Source organism: Struthio camelus, chromosome 15 (genome assembly GCF_040807025.1).
Source record: "Struthio camelus isolate bStrCam1 chromosome 15, bStrCam1.hap1, whole genome shotgun sequence".
NCBI lineage: Eukaryota > Metazoa > Chordata > Aves > Struthioniformes > Struthionidae > Struthio > Struthio camelus.
In genome coordinates this window covers 12,579,720-12,597,141 of record NC_090956.1, presented here as the reverse complement: position 1 = coordinate 12,597,141, position 17,422 = coordinate 12,579,720, and the positions used below count along the sequence as shown (strand labels likewise).

At 35.6% G+C, this 17,422-nt stretch overlaps 1 protein-coding gene and 2 long non-coding RNA genes across 3 annotated transcripts in view; 1 reads left to right on the top strand and 2 right to left on the bottom strand.

Moving 5' to 3' along the window:
* The window catches only part of MRTFB (myocardin related transcription factor B), a 110,729-nt gene extending 105,410 nt beyond the window's left edge, over window positions 1–5,319 (bottom strand). The window contains exons 1-3 of the mRNA XM_009683467.2: window positions 5,179–5,319; window positions 3,880–4,040; window positions 2,144–2,284 (exon numbers count right to left, since the gene is read on the bottom strand). The gene's annotated coding sequence lies outside the window, so the exon portion shown is untranslated. The remainder of the gene's footprint in view (window positions 1–2,143; window positions 2,285–3,879; window positions 4,041–5,178) is intronic.
* LOC138061100 (uncharacterized) overlaps window positions 1–17,422 on the top strand; it is a 32,590-nt gene that overhangs the window by 3,086 nt on the left and 12,082 nt on the right. Inside the window, exon 2 of the long non-coding RNA XR_011134745.1 lies at window positions 5,455–5,559. This is a non-coding gene — a long non-coding RNA (uncharacterized lncRNA). The remainder of the gene's footprint in view (window positions 1–5,454; window positions 5,560–17,422) is intronic.
* LOC138061102 (uncharacterized) lies at window positions 11,441–13,353 on the bottom strand. The gene is made up of 3 exons (XR_011134747.1): window positions 13,287–13,353; window positions 11,796–11,874; window positions 11,441–11,527 (listed from the first exon to the last, which is right to left on the bottom strand). It is a non-coding gene; the product is annotated as an uncharacterized lncRNA (long non-coding RNA).

Below are 17,422 nucleotides of genomic sequence, written 5' to 3'. Positions count from 1 at the left end.
AAAATCACTACATGGAAATTGTCCAACTCAACACAATAGCTCTTGTCTTTTCAGCACCACCTTTCCTGTCTTGGGCGTGAACATATACAACACTTCCTTCTCGTTACAGAGAAGTTCAGCCTCAGAACCCACTCTTTGCCTCCAAGAATAACAATAAACTTCGTATTCCGTTACTTACAATAAAACTAAGCTTAACAAACAGAGGTAAAATGATTTTAACCGATAGAGTAATGCTGTTGTCCAAAAATATGGACCTAACTTTCCCTCTGCTGCTTCCAAACTAATCTCCTGTTGTTATAAACTGCTAAAAGAGAAAAGCAGACCAGTGGTACAGTATAAATATTTTAAAATTCATTTTAATGTACAAATCTGAATATTTGTTGTGGTTTATAAAAAATAAGTATTTTGTCATGCAGTTGTAAGCTCTACATTTTAGGAAAGGATTGTTTATTTAATGACAAATACAAAAAAATTTTTGAAAGTATTCAGATACTATAGATGCTTTTCAGGCCTAGTACAAGCATTACTTAAGGAATTTGCTTGGTCTAGAAATTTAACACATAGTGTTCAGATTTATTATGCATTAAAGACAATTCATTACTTAAAGCATACATTAAAAGTATTCTGTAATTAATTTTAAATTGGCACAAAAATTATCTAACCTACCCGTATAGTTTTGGGTATTTTTTACACATTTCAAAGTCATATCAAATACAGGCCAGTATAGTGAACTGAACAGCATACTTGTCTGAGATGTAGTAGCTGTAAAAATCTTACATAACATCTGACAGCTCACAGTCATTTGAATTTTTTCCAAAAGCTTTCAAGCAGTTCTTTCCCCAAGCATAACAGAAAAAAGTAGTTTTACAACAGGTCTGCTAGACCAACATGTCTGCACATAGATCGATCAAGAGAAGATGCATGTTCAATTGTCAAGAGATATTATTTAACAGTGTCTTGCTGTTACTCTTGCCTGTATATGCAGCTGCATATGAGCGTGGAGTTTGACTGCTATTAATGTAATAACCAGTGTAAGTGATTGACGAGTTATCAATAATAACTTGCTACTGTTGTTTTTAAAAAGGCATTGTCTTAGAGTGCCTGTGTTCTGCAGCTGCTCCTATCTATTTTTCTGCTTTGGATATATAAGTATTTGGTAACTATACAAAAGAATCACTCTAGCATTTCTGGGGAGGAGATTCATTTACAACACTTAAAAGTGCCATGTTCCCTGTGAACTCTAATGAAGAATTTTTAAAAATGTTAGTGTACATTTTCAAGTAAGGGTTTTTTTTTTTTTTTAAATCCTAATCTTCAGGCATTGTGAGGTTCATTCGTAATGAAGAAAGCACTTCAAGTCTGTATGTTCTAACACAAATAACTGAGGTACTTTGTTTAAAACATAGCCCAATTTTTTCAGCTTCAGAGATGAGCTTTTATTCGTGGGTTACCTTGCCAACCACAATTAGCGCTTACTCAGATGAACTGTATCATACAGTTACACTTCTGTACAAATAGAAATGTTATATTGATTTATATATTAAACATAACAAACAGTAAGAAAATTGTATTTTTATTTAAAGATATAAAGAATATCTTAAAGAAGCTGTTAAGAATTCGTTAAATACTGCTCTAGAACATCTGGAAAATATCCCCTCACTGAAGCACTGAAAATCATATATTCATAGCCATAACATCAATTTCTGCAGAAATTAAGCATTTCAGAGTATTTCTGCCATTACCCAAGAATACCAGTGAGCCATTTGCTTTGTTTCTTCTCTGCTCAGGTTCCAGTTAGTACATAGGGTTTGGGATTTTGGCTCAACATGAGTGTTTGTTATTAAATGATTAACCCTATTAAAGGGTTTCATTAAACATTATTAAAATCCATCAAATCAGAAGAGCATTTTATAATGATTCTCCACTGCTCCACATATTTTTGTCACAAACTAATTCCAGTTTTTCAAACATATCCATGGAGTACCCACAGTCTACAAAAGAACAATTAACATTAAAGCCTAAGAGAAATTCAAATACAGGCAATGATTGCAGAAATGATGTACTTTTAGCGAATTTTGATCACGTCCAAAGAGAAAAGGAAGGTATAGAAAAAAATTTCTAGTAAAATTGCAGACATTGTTACCTTATTTTTGCTTTCCAAAGAGATAAGTGCCCATTTCTTTGGCTACGTCTTCAAGCAGAAGTATCTTAGCCTTTGCAAATATGTATCATCTGTGCTCTTTCATCATTCTAGGCAGGCTATGTCCTCCAAGATTTGCACTACCTGCAGAAAAATAAATGCAGTCATTAGCCTTGGCTTCCAAACTAAATAATGGCAACTACACACTTTTTGTGGGATATTTCATTTCCTGGCAGAATTTATTGAGTAAATATCACAGTTTTGGCTTGTAACTTTAGGAGTTACAGAATGGTAGCGCAGTTGGCTTACAATTGAGCAAGTTATTTCAAAAATAGAATGAGAACTGGTTTACTATGGCTACTCTTGGTATATAAATGGTAATTATTGTCGTCCAGTAGTACTTAAAAGGCCTTAGATCAAGATAGGAATAACAAAACATGCTACGCGCTGTAAAAGTGAGAGAGAGTTCTTTCTACAAAGATTGCAAAGAAAATTGCAAAGAAATTTATATTTTCACATTGGTAACCGCTAATCAATGAATACTAAAGCACATTTCTAGGAAAGATGTCTAACTATGTGCATAATAAAAATTCTTCTGTGCCACATAATTGGTAATGTTTGTATTCCAGGGAAATGGGTTCAGAGATTAATAATCACTAGGTACATGAACAAGGACTAAAGATAAAAATTAGTACAAATGTAAAAAACATGAAACTTGTTACAGAATTTGGAGAGCTGATGGAGGATCAAGGTGGACAAGACGACCTTAAGGAAAATAAGGCCATAGGGAGAAAAAAAAAAAAAAAAGGTCAACTTAACATTTATGTTCCTTACAGAGGAACTTAAAAAGGTCCTAGAACTTTTCTCTATGTGAGAAAAAAGTGAGTTTAAAGAACAGTCTCAATTTGAATTGTCAGTAGAAAAGGTTTTAGAACATATTGGTGCATTGAGCAAGACTAGAAAATAAAATAGCAAAAGGAAGTCAAATATGACATTGCCAAATTATTAACTGTGGTGTGTGAACTCTTGCTTAAATTGGCCTTGGAGTCAGTTAAATCAGGCCTGAGAAGTAAGAGTTGGTGTATGTGGCAAGGGAAATCCAGAGAAAAGAAACCAGTAACTGTGACTACTGTCTGGGGAACAAGATAGAAATGTAATAAAAATAAAATTAGTATATAAATAAATAAACAAACATAACATAGTTTAGAAGAGTCAGCAGGGAAATCATAGAGAGAAGTCCTGCCTCAAGTCTTTTTTAGTTATTTTGAACAATTAGTGGATAAGCTGACTTGTTGATACAGTGTATGAGCCTTGTGACAAAGGCTCATATACAGTGGAAGTATAGTTAAAACGGGATGGTTGTCTCACAGATGAACAACTGGTAACGTTGAATAGGAAACAAAAGATAGGAACATTTTTATAAGGTTTCCCATTTTGGCCCCTTTTGGGGACAGGATGCTGGTCTAGAGGGACTTCTAGTTGAAAACACAGGAGCCGTTCTTATCTTCGTTATGCTAAGGAAGTTGAAAGAGAAATTTATCTTTAGATCAAAGCATAATAGTTAAGAACAAAACCAAAAAAATACAAAAATCTTCCACCAGATAACTGGTTAAAATAGAAGAAAAACTAGATAAACTGTTTTGGCAAACAGTTTTTTAATTTCAGAGAGCCATGTTACAGAAACAGTAAGCTGACCTTATCTCTGCCATAATTTTATTGTATTCTCTAGAGAAGCTTACAGTGATTTTAGCCCAGTGATGATAAAAAGGGGTCTCGATGTCCAGAAGCAGTGATCTTGCAGTTTTAGTCTCCGTTGCCAACTTTAGTCATGCTGACCTTATTGAATGCAGTACGGCTAGGTTTCATCAATGACTTTGTGAATGATCTTAAGTGCCGTTTTCTGAAGGAAGAAAAAGAAATGGCCAACAGATGCATTAAAACTGTTCAACAATTACTCGTTAGTGAGAGGAATCTGTGACTTTTGCTGTGCCCCAGGTTCAATGAAAAAAATAAAAGCCAATATTCTCATAATGATTTCTTATATAGATTCTCATAAAAGAAAACAATGTCACACATAGTTACATTTAAGACAAAAATTATAATTCATAATCATACATTGGCTGTTACTACATTAGGTTTTAGCACTAACAAAGCAAAGTTATTTATATTACTTTGAAATAGAAGGCCTTGCACTGAAGTTTGACTAGTCTGTCATAAGAAATAGATACTTTGTTAACGGTGTTTAAATCCTATATTTTCATTTGTGTTGGATGGTTGAATGTTAATGATATTAAAGGTTAAAAGCTTCATAACTTATCTAGTTGTTTTTACTTTTCCCAGATTAAAGAGCAAACAAACCAACCAATAAACATAAAGGAGAGACTTCATTAAATATTTTTGATTCTGAAAAACTGCAAGTATTCACAAACTTTTGAAATTCAATGTAAAGAGTGGAAAGAAATACAACTAGAACACTGTTCTTAAACCTTTTCTTATCTAAAAAAAATTACTGAGGACTGCAATTGTTATGCCTTTAACAGTGATAGTGATCCACATGTCATTATAATAGTATTTTAATTAAAAAGCAGTCATAACCATCAATTATAACTAAGGTGCCTCATAACTTTTTAATGGTATGGGAGTGGAAGCTGTACACACATTCTTTGAATTATTCCCACACGCAATTATTTCTTCTATTTTTTTAAACTGAGTTTTTGATTTATAGTGTAAATGAGATGTTACATGTTATCTCTTAAAAAGCAGTGGAATAAAGCAGGAGTCAAGTACTGCTCAACAAAAATGATTAGCTACAATCTACCAGCTGTACGTATAGTCTGAATATACAGTTTATCCAAATCTTTCCATTTTTTCTCTCCTTAAATCCTATTCATAGCATCCCTTTTTTGATTATTTCTTCCTGTGGGGTACCAGTATCAGTATGCTTTTCCCTACTTTAGGCCTTTCTGCCCATTTTCCCTCTTGTGTAGATGCAGTCCCACCCCTGAACATGTGAGTATTCCATACCTGCTGCCTCTTACCTGTGTTCTTGTCTGCTTCATCCTTTCAGCAATAGGAATCATGCCAGAAACTGCTGTTCTTTCACGTCTCAGCAGCAGTCCTGCAGTTTTGCAGAAATTTGAAGCTTGCAGGGATGAGACTGAGTTGGCAACAGGTGCCTGCCTGCCTACCCATAGGCTGCAGTTTTTGTTGCCTGCTTCCTGTCCTTTTACTTAGCAGCTGGAGGGGAAAAGAGATGAACAAAGATAAAGAAAATAATAGTCTCATACTCTCTCCTCTGCTTCTCTTTCCTCCAGGTATACCAAGAAAGAGGGAGAAAGGCACTACTGGCTCTCCTTACAGCAAAAAAATGGCTTGCAACATATCCTCACCCTGTCGTTATCCACACCCATGCTCAGAAAGTAGGTAAATATAAATGCCCAGGTTGGTAAAGATGCTTGTAAGAGGTTTTACATACTATGTTAATTTCTATGAAACAAAAATAATACTTCATAGGCAGCACTCTTTTCCCTAAACAGCAATGCCCTTAACAGCGGTAGAACAATGCAGTTGCTCAAAGTAGGAATCATTAGCTAGAAGGTGGGGCTAGATAGAACTGCTGCTTCCGTGATTGTTGGTGCATCTGAAAGGGCATGAAAAGATATTAGACTAATGTGTGGATTTGGGCCACTGGATCAAGTTGTTTGAGAAGTAAGTAGATGTTCCCTGTGTGGCTGGAAAGGCTGCTGCAGTTAGCAGATGCAGCCTGGGAAGCTTTCTGTATATCCCTTTGGAAAACATTTTTCTAGAGAGCAGAAGATAGATGCTGTGGTTTGGCAGAGGACTCCAGCATTCAGTCTTCTCACTAATGATAAATAAAAAGCCCTTATGACAGTACCTACTGTAGTCTTCTTATTTATTGGCATCCAGTAGAGGAACTAGCAAGAAGTATCACCACCTTGGTGCCTGTTTAGCAGACCTTGCAAAAGCTGTTTGCCTCTGTACCGTGCAACTGTAGAAGTGGAGCTGCTGTGACTATTGAATATGTCTTTCTTTGTCTTTCTAAGCCCTGTCTTCCTGACTTGGAAGATATCTTTTGCTTTAGATCACATACTCCACAGGGTTATCAGTGTTACTGTACTTCACAATTTGTTCATTTTGTGACTATCAAAGATGTGGAACTGGTAATTAACACTCACTTTAAAATAATTACTCATTTTATTTAACCAAGTTACCAATGTAGTGCACTTACATTGCAGAAACTTGGGAGCTAAGCATGGGTTATTAGCAGGCAATTCTTTATCCTGAACTCTGTCAGTTGCATCTCTTGGTCTTATAAGAACCAAGATTTGTGAAGTTTCTGGTCATGCCTCAAAGCATTTGAGGAGAGGGTATTTTCAGTGGGGATGTTTGGTATTTAGTTTTGGAACACTGGCAGTCAGCCCTTTTCTTATAATGAATAATTTGTCAGAGAAGTAGTTGGTTACTTTTAGCTTTTGTCAGAATGCCCAGAACATAGGATGAGTGTCTGGTCATTAGAACAACAGCCTTAATAGAAATCAAAAGAATTAATATAACTAATTCACCACCACCATGGGAAAAATTCTGAGATTTTGTTTATGCAAATTCAAACTGATGATCAGTACACAAAACGAAATGTATGATATTCTTGCCTTTTCCATGATGCAAGTTCAATTTCTCATGTAAAGCTCAGGCCTGAGAGGCAGAAAGCACTAACTTTGGTACATAGGAGATGAAGGCTCTTCTAATTTATTGCCTCTAGTCTGTGGTCTGCTTCTACCAGGTGAAAACTTAGACCTTTTCCCAAGGAATGCAAATACCTTGGTGCTCATCTTACTTTGTCATAGAGCATTTTGAAATACAGTTATAATGAAAGCTTGGCAAAAGAAGAGTTTAAAATGTAAAAATAGCAAAACGTGCGGAGGCTGCTGTTCATTTTATAAGTCAAAACTTTAGTGACTAAAGAATGCTGCTTAGCAACAAACGGGGAAAATCTGAAGATGATCACATCATTTTGCGCTCCCTGAAAATTAATTATTCATATTCATCCTACTTTTTAAGCATAGTCCTTTCCATGGCCCCTTGTCTGCTTGTTCCTTGGGATTAGAACTATGCAACTGGTTCAGTCCTGTAACTCAGCTATTATCACCAGTACTCATGGTGATGTAGCTGTGATGAAGCTGGAGAGCTCTAGCTAAGACTTCTTCAGTTCTCTGTTCCGTCATGCTGCACATAACGCATATTTACCCTTATGCACCAAGACACAGATGAATTCTAGGAAGGAAGGAGACCACAAACCCATGCTGTTTCTATAGAGGGATGTTTCGTTAAGCACATACTTCTGTCCCAACTAGCACCATTCACCAACCCTTTCCCCACCTCCTCCTACAACTTCTTCCCACACTTAGTTCTCTAACAAACTGCTTGTTTTCATATGCCTTTTTTCATGTCTTCAAAAAGCACAAGGTTACTTTTGTTTCTAAGTTTGATTTTTCCTAGGAAATTATTAGGATCCGAGGTTGAAAAACTTCTTTTAGAAATATTGCTAACAAATTATTCTCAGAATGTGGCATTTGGGGAGCTGTAAAGTTCCCAGTTGATTCACTGTTACTGACATCATTCAGCATGCACAGGATAGAAGGCATAAATGCATTACTTTAAGTTGGCAAGTGGTGGTTCATTTATTTATCTGCAGATGCTTTCTGTGTGAACCAAGGCTTATATCAACCACGTCATTAATCAATTTGCTAGGATTGCAACATAAGCACCTCATAGCCAACTGAAAAATCCATTTGTATAAGTAGTTAAGAAAGATGCGATTTGCATTCATATTCAACTGGAATGTGCCACCACAGATGAAATCCTGTCAGACAGATTGCAAGAACTCTTTGATGGGATGTTTCCACTTTTCAGTGTGGTGAATTTCAGGTTTAAAATGTAGTTTTGACACAAGGTAGTATGGGAGTTTTTAGAAGTTACATTTTTCTGAGTTTCTAGACCTAAAGCAAGGCACCCTAAAGTAAGGATACTGTTTTGATGATATATACAGCTAGGGAAAACATCAGGATGAATTATTCAATCCATTGATTGAATAAGACAACATATTCCAAAAGATTTTTAAAAGATTTAAAAAGACCATTGTCATACATTGGCTGTTCTTACTACTTAATAAAAACATTTTTCAAGGCTTTATTTTTCAAACCCTACAAGTTATTACCTCCCTCAGTGTATGCCAGTGCCCATCCATAATTACTTCAAATACTACAGGTGCCCTCAGTTTTTCATATTTTTTGATAACTAGCATAATAATCACATATTACAGAGGCAGAAGATTGGGAGCATTTATACACTTTACTAAGAAGTGTAGTTACAAAGAAGCTCAATCTGCACAGATATTTTGCCTTTTTTTTTTTTTTTTAAATTGAACATGAAAGCGGAGCTATGAAAATGCTGATTATGACTATTATAATCAATGTGCCTATGAACAGCCATGCTGCACAGGGTCAAGAGATCTGACTTGCCTGATACTGCTTCCTTAACAGTAGCCAAAAAAGTGGATGCCTAGGTGATATATTCACAGGCTCTATTAATTTGTACCTTACAGACTTTCTGAGCCTTAAGTGGTGTGGAGACATGGACAAGAAGCACATAATCTAGTCAGCTATTGATGACCAAGTGCTTTTTTCAGTGAGGAAAAGAAAATCATGTTCTTCTCATGGATATCAGACAGGCCCTTTTTGAGAATTCTAGACATCCTTGGCATAGTACTTATTGGGAACCAAGCTGGATTTGTAATGATAAAATTTGAGGTAGTCTTGACAAGCAAGTAATCTGACATATGAGTATACTGCAGAGTGATATTACATACTGTGTGTACAGTGAGTCCCAGAGATGTATATTATGATATGTTTGGAAATGACTTAAAAATTCAAACATTACTTTTATACAAATAGATTAATTTGTATTATCCATGGGAAATTTTTCAGTGTTAGTAACAATCTTTGTGCTCTCCCCAGATAGTTAACATCCGCTCCACCTTTCAAAATATCTGTTAATAAGCACGCTTATAGAAGTAATTTTAAACCTTTTCAAGCTGTGCAAAGGGCATAATAAGGGATACTAATTTTTCTTAGGTAGATTACATTCTTATAAAATGAAATAGAGCCACAATCTAAGTTGATCCAATTTATAAACACCTGAATATCTAATTTTGTGTTTATTTTATTTGCTAATAATCTTGCTTATTGGCATTTATTTTCTTGCCTTATTTTACAAGTAAAAGTCTGGCTTACAGATTGCTTGCCTGAATTTGGAGAAACATTTTTGACTCTTAAAAGGGCACATTTTAATGACTGCTAAATAATGAAATCTTTGTGGCTGCTTATATATTAATTCTCCCACATCCTAGTTAGTTATTGAAAGAAAAGGTGGACTACACCTGGAGGTACTATTTATGCTCTGCAAAAATCAGGTTTCCATTGTTACCAGAAACTGTTAACCTAAGTGGATGAAGAGATTTTTTTAGAAATACAGAAACAAAACGTTCTGTGAATAAAAATGTTCCAAAAGCTTTGCTACATAGTTTTTCCTCATGGCTGTACATTTTTCACAAATGTGCTCAATCCAAAATGAGCAACTGGCTCAGCAGTTTTGTGTGTGTGTGTGTGTGTGTGTGTGTGTGTGTGTGTGTGTGTGTGTGTGTGTGTATGTTTATTTTTAAAAGAAAAACAATTTGTGAGGATGTTGGGCTTTGCTTCATGTGTATGTATTATAATAAGTTTATTCTCAGTTAACATCTGAATATTTAAAATATGATGTCAGCTGCGTTGTTTCACTCCCTGAGCAGAAATACAAAGTTTCAGAATACTAGGATATAATGGTGATGACTTTTCGTCTCTTCTGCAATTTTCTCCTATCTTTTCCTTTAAAATATTATTTCATTCTCAGTTACTGCCACTAAGATTGTTTAGTTATTTTTTATGAATTTGTTCAAGCATACTTCTTGGTTTCTCAGCATTTTAGTTTTCTTAAATATACTGATTATACCTGGCTACTTCAACACAATAGCCCCAGTTTGCAGTTCCAGAATGCACAAGCAGCCTTAGAAGACCTTCCTGAATGATCATTTGACAGTAACTCATATACAGAATCAATTCCTAAAGAAAACATGGCTCTTGAACTTGACCTGAACACTGGTAAACATGGGCCACGTTCCAACAAAAGTGGAATTGCTATCAGATATGGTACACTAAAAGGACACTGCCATTGATCCTCCAGAGTGGCAACAACTAGACTGAGATTGACCTCTGGTGTCGCTACCAGTAAACATTCTAGTTTGTGAGGTGAAATGAGACACCCTCACAGATAGCTAGTGCAGGAAGTATAGGTTTTTATGTATTCTCAAATACAAAGAGCTAAAACAAAGTGTTAAAGTAAGAAGAGAAAAAAGTGAGTAGTCATGGTGGACAGGCATGGGGGGCATGAGGCACCATATACCAAAATCCCCATGTCAGCACTAAAAGTGTACCTTATAACGAAACAGGGCATTTGAAAATTGAAATAATGGTTACATTCTCGCTTCCTCCCTAGGCCAAGCCTGTGTGCTCATACTCCTTTCTATTTATTCATTATTTCTCAACACACAATAGCAAATGAAGTTCCCATCAGCATTTTAGATGAATAAAAACAGGTCATAACCGAAAAATTTGGCCCCAGTACTTTTGGAATCGGCCAGTTTAAGCTGTCTGTATGCTTATGGTTAAGGTTATGCTAACTACGGTTGCTCAGAAATCCAGATTTTCTAGGTCTGAGCTGGATCCTGCCCACCAGCTTGAATTTCTCTGTACTGTTTGAAACTCACTTTTTGAACTAGGACTTGAACTGTGGAAGTCTAGAAGCAAAATTGTAACTCGACTCCGTTCTACCGCTTAATCCCCGTCTTTCCTCTCTTTTACCAAGAAGGAAAAATGAGACTAATTTCTAGAAAGTTTTTATCAGTGGATTAGCAGTGCCATAGGACAAATATCATACTGGCTCCCAAAGCTATTCAGGGGGGGGGCGGATGCCTCTTCATGTGGCCAAGGCTTGGTGAATGGACATATCAGCCCCAGCAGTCAAGTGAAACTCTTCAGTGTACACTGGTCCAAAAAGTATCACGGGACACTTAATGAAGTTAAGATTTCTACCTTAAATTAGTAATAAAAAACAGCATCTCAGAAGCAAAGAACCATATGGAGGGATACAAAAGATAGACTTCTAAGGTATAAGCCAACATACGAGTCAGTGTCTAGTTTCAACTTCAGGCTTCATCACAGACTTTCTTTGTCAGATGGGCGTATGCCTTGGCCTCTAGTTCTTCTGGTTCCCCATCTGTGAGACAGAATAAATACATCACCAAGGGCATGACAGAATTAATATCTTGATTTTATCATCTAGCAAACAGGCACTCTTCAGAGATTTTTTGGTATTTGACTAGAAGTTGAATTCTTTCAGTCACAAATGGGTCAAGTTACATGAGTTCAACTTATGTCCGTAGTCATTAAAAAAAAATTATTTGCATCTTAAAGGTATCAGTATATTAGAGGATTAGTATTCATATAAGAAATTACCAAAACACTAAGGTTTTGAGCAAGCTTACCCCATTACTGTGCAGTAGAATTACTTGACTCTGAACTTATATGCTGCTACTTATCTCATGTGTTTTGTTAGTGCACAGCCTAAAACATAGAAGAGCCAGGTATACTTCAGATATGTCAGCAAAATATAATAGGAGTGAAACAGAAAGGAAAGATATTTTATTATCAAGCCTTCAAAATTACAGCCAAAGAATAAAGAAATAAAAGAATGTTGAAAAGGAGTTACTGTACCTGCATACATTTTTTTTTTTTGCTTAAATTATTCCAAGATAAGATTTCTAGTTAAGTTCCTAATTTAAACTCATTGCTCAAGGTAAACAAGATCTGTACAATACCTTGGGAAAAATCTGATGGTAGTTTTCCATGAGAATACCTGAAAGTTTTTTTTTTTTTTCCTTTTCTTTTCTGCATGGAAGAAACTTCATCTCCAATCCGATTAATCCTGCTTTAGGATTTAAGCTTTTAAGAATTTTAACAGTCAGTAAACAAACACTGCAAAAACCCACTTATGTACAGAATGTTTCACTCCTGAAATACTGTACTGTTCCTAAAATTGCATTTAGACAAAAGGCTATTCACCTTCAGGCAGTGAAACCATTTCCAAAAACAAGGAGAGGAGATGCCTCTGACTTGCAGAAACAATTGTAGCTGACTGTTCTGGGAATGATCTTAAGAATTACCTCATTATTTATTCTTGGTGAAGTCCACCAATTAAACAAACAGTTTTATATATAGAAATAGGGATGGGCTTAGCTTTCTTTGCAGGGTCATTTTCATAGAGACAGATACTGACAACATGCAGGCTCACATTACCCAGTGCAGTAGATCCTCTGTATGTGCGCACGCTCATGTGCGTCTTTGTAATGTTGTAAGTTATCAGCAAAGCTGATAATGAGGGAAGTCAGAGATTCCTGTTGGACAGGAGTTGAAATTCCTCTATTTGGGGTAACAACACCTGTGATATTCAGCCTACTTGAAATATTTCAGGGATCCATGGGAAAGTGAAGGGGCTGGGGGGGGGGGGGGAACCAAACCCCTCCCCCCCCAACCCACTAACATTTTAGTAACGTTTTGTGAAAAAATTTGAAAGCACTTAATATTACATCATTCACTACTACTACACTACATTCCTGTCAGGCAAATATTACAGAGAAGAAAAACCTGATTATGAATTCCATCAGCCAGTGATGTGCAATATAATACATTTCCTAGTATTAAAAAACAAAACAAAACAAACAAAACACTTCACTGTAGTAGTTATATGAGGTAGAATATGGCAAATTTATTGCTACAAATCAGGGCATGGTTTGCAACAGCCTCACTGTCTTGAAGACTACCTTTATAGACAGTACCTTGTCACCAAGATTTGCAATGGAACATGCCTCCAAATTGCTACTTTTTTCATTTTTGGCACAGGCAGGACACTTTTCTTGATGTGTTTCTAGATTTTTGCTGTTGTGGTAGAGCTGAAGGTGATCTGAATGTTTACATACCTGCTATCTCTATATTTGGAGTGTCTCATCTCCAAGTAGTGGTTGTAATGAAAGTTCAGAAGAGTCAGTGAAATAATAATTTGGACATTAGAATCTCAGAATGTACTTTCAGACAGCAAGCATTATAAATACAGTATGACTTTCTGCAAGTTACAAAAAAGGTGGATTGATACACTTCATGATGTATGGAATGCATCTGTAACAAATGAAACAAACAGATTGCATATACTTTAACAATTAGAATCCTATAATAGTTTAACACAAATATATTTATCTTTAAAGGCCATAGCTTTTTCCAACTCTTAATATTCACAGGTTTTAAAAAATGGTTTTTTTCAAAACAATTGATAGTTGTGTCTCCATTTTGTATTGTTTTATAGAGACTCTCTCTTATTTAAGCATCTGACTTCATTCCCGAGTAATCAAACAAATACCTTACAATAAAAATCTGAGAAATAAACAATCAAATTGAAAAAATGTGTACTGCTTGGACTGTAATAGATCATCTAAGCGCGCCTATCCAGTTGGCATAGGTTCATTTAAGCACATCTTCATTCATGGTTTAAACTAAGCGTTCTCCATTTGTATGCAAGTAAAGAAGGCTCCTGTAGATATTCCTAGTAAGCCCAAATCATTGATAAGAACTGCAATCACCAGCCTCACCCACGGCTTTCGGAGAGCTAGAAAAGACAGTAACTTAAATCACACCTAGATTCACTGTGGCAAGACTGGCAGATCTTACCCTACCGTCTGAATAAGGCAGCATGAAGCAGGAACAAAGTGCATCTTTGCAACCAGAAGACCTAGATAGTAGGTTTTGGTTGTTCAAGGAAATGTAGGGGAAAGTAGGAAACATGAGTAATCACTGTTACTATTCGATACTGTTGCAACTGTTATAGAATCCTGATATAAATGATTGTGTATGGATATGAATTAATACAGGCTCTGAAAACTTGTTTCATACAATTGTATTACTCCAGTACGTTAAATGTAAAATAAAGGCCATGAGATATAAATTCTACAAGAAAGTTTTCTTGCAGCTTCTGCTACCTGTGCTTAAGATTCCAAGAATGTTGTTATACATACAAAATGCTTTGAAAATTTCCTTATTCCCAGGGCTGGGAATATTATATACAAACTACTGATTATGACTGTATTGTATCTAAATTTAATGTCTTTTTAATCTGTTTCTCTCTATGTATGCACACATACACAAAACAAAAATGGGAATGACAACTTGCAAGAGCTGCCAACCTGTTGCTTTGTGTTTTTTCTGCATGTCTGGCGTGATGATGCCTCAGGTCTAAGACCAAAACGAAATGCTTTGATACAAGCACCTGGATATTAAGTATTGGACAAGGCTCCAGTGCAGCCAGTCTTGCAAAGAACTCAATGTTGAGCTCAATACAGATTTATGAATTACAGCAATATTGAAGCAGCATTTCTGAAGGCAAGTAAATGAACAAGACGACAGACATCAGTTTGTATGAGTGTAGAAAAAAAAGACACTACCAGAATAAAAGTATAAAAAAAGGTGAAAGCTGAATGGAGAATTACAGAATAATGCAAACAAAAAAGTAATGAGGAAAAAAGTTTCGAAGAAGCAGTAAAATTTTACTTAATTCAGTGTCAAATGATACTCTGGGTATGTGAGACATGGACCTCCAGTGCTGTTGCACATTCCTGATACTGCAGAGCCTTGTAACATTTCGTTCATCCTAGAGGACGCTTGGTAGAAGATAGCTGATAGAACATGCATGTCCCACTGAGGAAAAACACAGATGCTCCTGGGGACTGAGCAGCTCTAAGCAAGTAATTCAAATTAAAATTACGTTGCCTTTTTTTAGCAGGGCTGAAATGCACCAATGTCAAGTTTAGTCATGATGTGCCAATGTCGCTGAGCAAACTCTGGGGCTTTAAATCACTTTGGAGATCTTTCTGCATGTAATTGAAATTTTAACCTCACTGTTTCTGTTACTGAAGAGAGACCAAACAGAACTATTTCACTGAATGTACAGTCGGAAATTTATTTGTTATTGCTAATCAAGTTCTGTAAGATTCTGCATGTACTTGCATGCCTCCTAAGTTTCCAGAATTATAATTCAGTTGAACTACTGCTATCAAGAGGAAGCTGGAGCAGTTGGGAACGATGGTTTAAAATTAAAACTCTTTTACAGTATATTTGTAAAAGACTTATTAGTGATTTTGAAATTCTACCCTCAAAAACCGTATTTTTTTCTTGCTGGCATTCTTGAGCATCCTCCCTTGAAGGCCCCTGAATAAAATCCTTTAATTAGTATTCCCACTAACTACTAATTTAGCAGTTTCCAAAATTTTTGTTTGTTTTCTTTAGGCCTAATTCCTGGTAAATCTTACTGTTTGATAAACAGAAGCTTATCATGATTTTGCTTTGCATCTCCATAAGAGGAAATGCATCCTTTGTTGTGACCTGCTGAACAAATGTATTCGAGAAAGGAATCCATTAAAAAAAGGCAAGTCAGCTGCAAAACTTTGTTGCTACTATCTCTACATTCACAAAAGCAAAGAATAAAAATGAGAATGCTGTAAGTATAATTTTGGAAGTTGGGGGTTGAAAAAGAAGGTTACATCACTGAATAATCCCAGTTTGCAAAGTAAGAAACGGTATCGGTTGTTTAGTAACCATGAGCTATTTCTCCTTGATAGTAGATGATAAAGTTGAAGAAAAAAAAGAAGCAACACTGAGTGGCAGCGGACCCTAGAAAACAAATCTAACCTTTTATTTATGGATGGAAGCTCTTACCAACAGAACTGTTGTCAAATGCAAGCTAAAAAAACCAATATCCATTTAACTACAATTAAAGATTCCTAGGAATACTGCTTTATAGCACTCATGATTAAGACAATTTTGTTATGCCCTAAAATCACACTAAAATTAGTGCATATGCAGGCCCATTTTGATATAGTGCAGAAACATTTTCTGTTTAGACAACAAGTCACCATAGCAGTGCAGTAGCCGTGGTTACCCTTGCTAAGTCCAGTAAAACTGAACAACTCCTCTCTTAGCCAAGTATTGCTAGCCAAGCTATTGAACATTTCTTCCCTGTTTTGAAGTCTGAGAACATTTTCACCTTTTAAATTTATTGCAGAGAAGCTTGTAAAACACAGGTCAAAACTAAAGTCAAAATGGCTATTCTGCTTAATTTGAAACATCTAGAAGATGAACTTGTAACATTTTGTGCTCAAAAAAAAAAAAGGCACTGGAGCTTGCATAATTCCTTGTACCTTATCAAAAAATGTAGTCATGTGTACAGTCTCTGTCTCCTTTTAAAATAGTTGGGGGGGGTTGTTTTTGTTTTTTAAACAGGCTACCAGCTCATTCCAAGAAAGCAAATAAAACAGAAGGGAAGCTAATAGTGCTAAAGTGTATATTTTCTAGAAAATGCCTTAGTCCCTTTTTATTTAAAATCAGGTTTTCTGAGCTTTCTTGTGTACACATAAAATTGGTTAAATTAAGTTAATAAATACTTACTCTTAGCTTTCTCCCATTCAGTCATTAAAATATCAATTTCCCTTGTTAGGGTCTTAACAGAAGCTAAAGCTAAGGAATGAAACATTCAAATGCCAACATTTCATCATTTGAAGCCAAAGAGAGGACATTAGGTCTGAATTATCACTTAGCTAGTTTGTAGCTCAAATTTCACCAAGACTCTGTCTCATCCCATTTTTAACAGCCATAAAAAAAAAAAAAAGGCTTAAAAGTACTCTTTCCTCTGCCAGATATTTAGTTTTTCCCGTTACATTGCATTATCTAGATCATGCAACCTTACAAATTTATACATTTTAAAACTTAAAAGTTGGTTTTGCAAATACCTAAGTGTTTGCTATTACATCCGGAAAGACTGAACAGATAAACTAAGTTATAATTACAGAATATTACAAAATCTTGGAGCAAGAATTTCTGAACTTTTCTGTTTATGACCCTTCTTGTATTTCTTAAAGCTGTGTATTATGGAAAAGAGATCAACAGAATATTATTTTAATTTAGACTAGCTCTGAGTAAGACCTAAGGAGAACTTCTTCCTAAAATAGCACTTAATGCAACTTATAAAAGAGTTGCAACCTTGCTAATAGCCAGCCTATGGAGCCTGAAATTA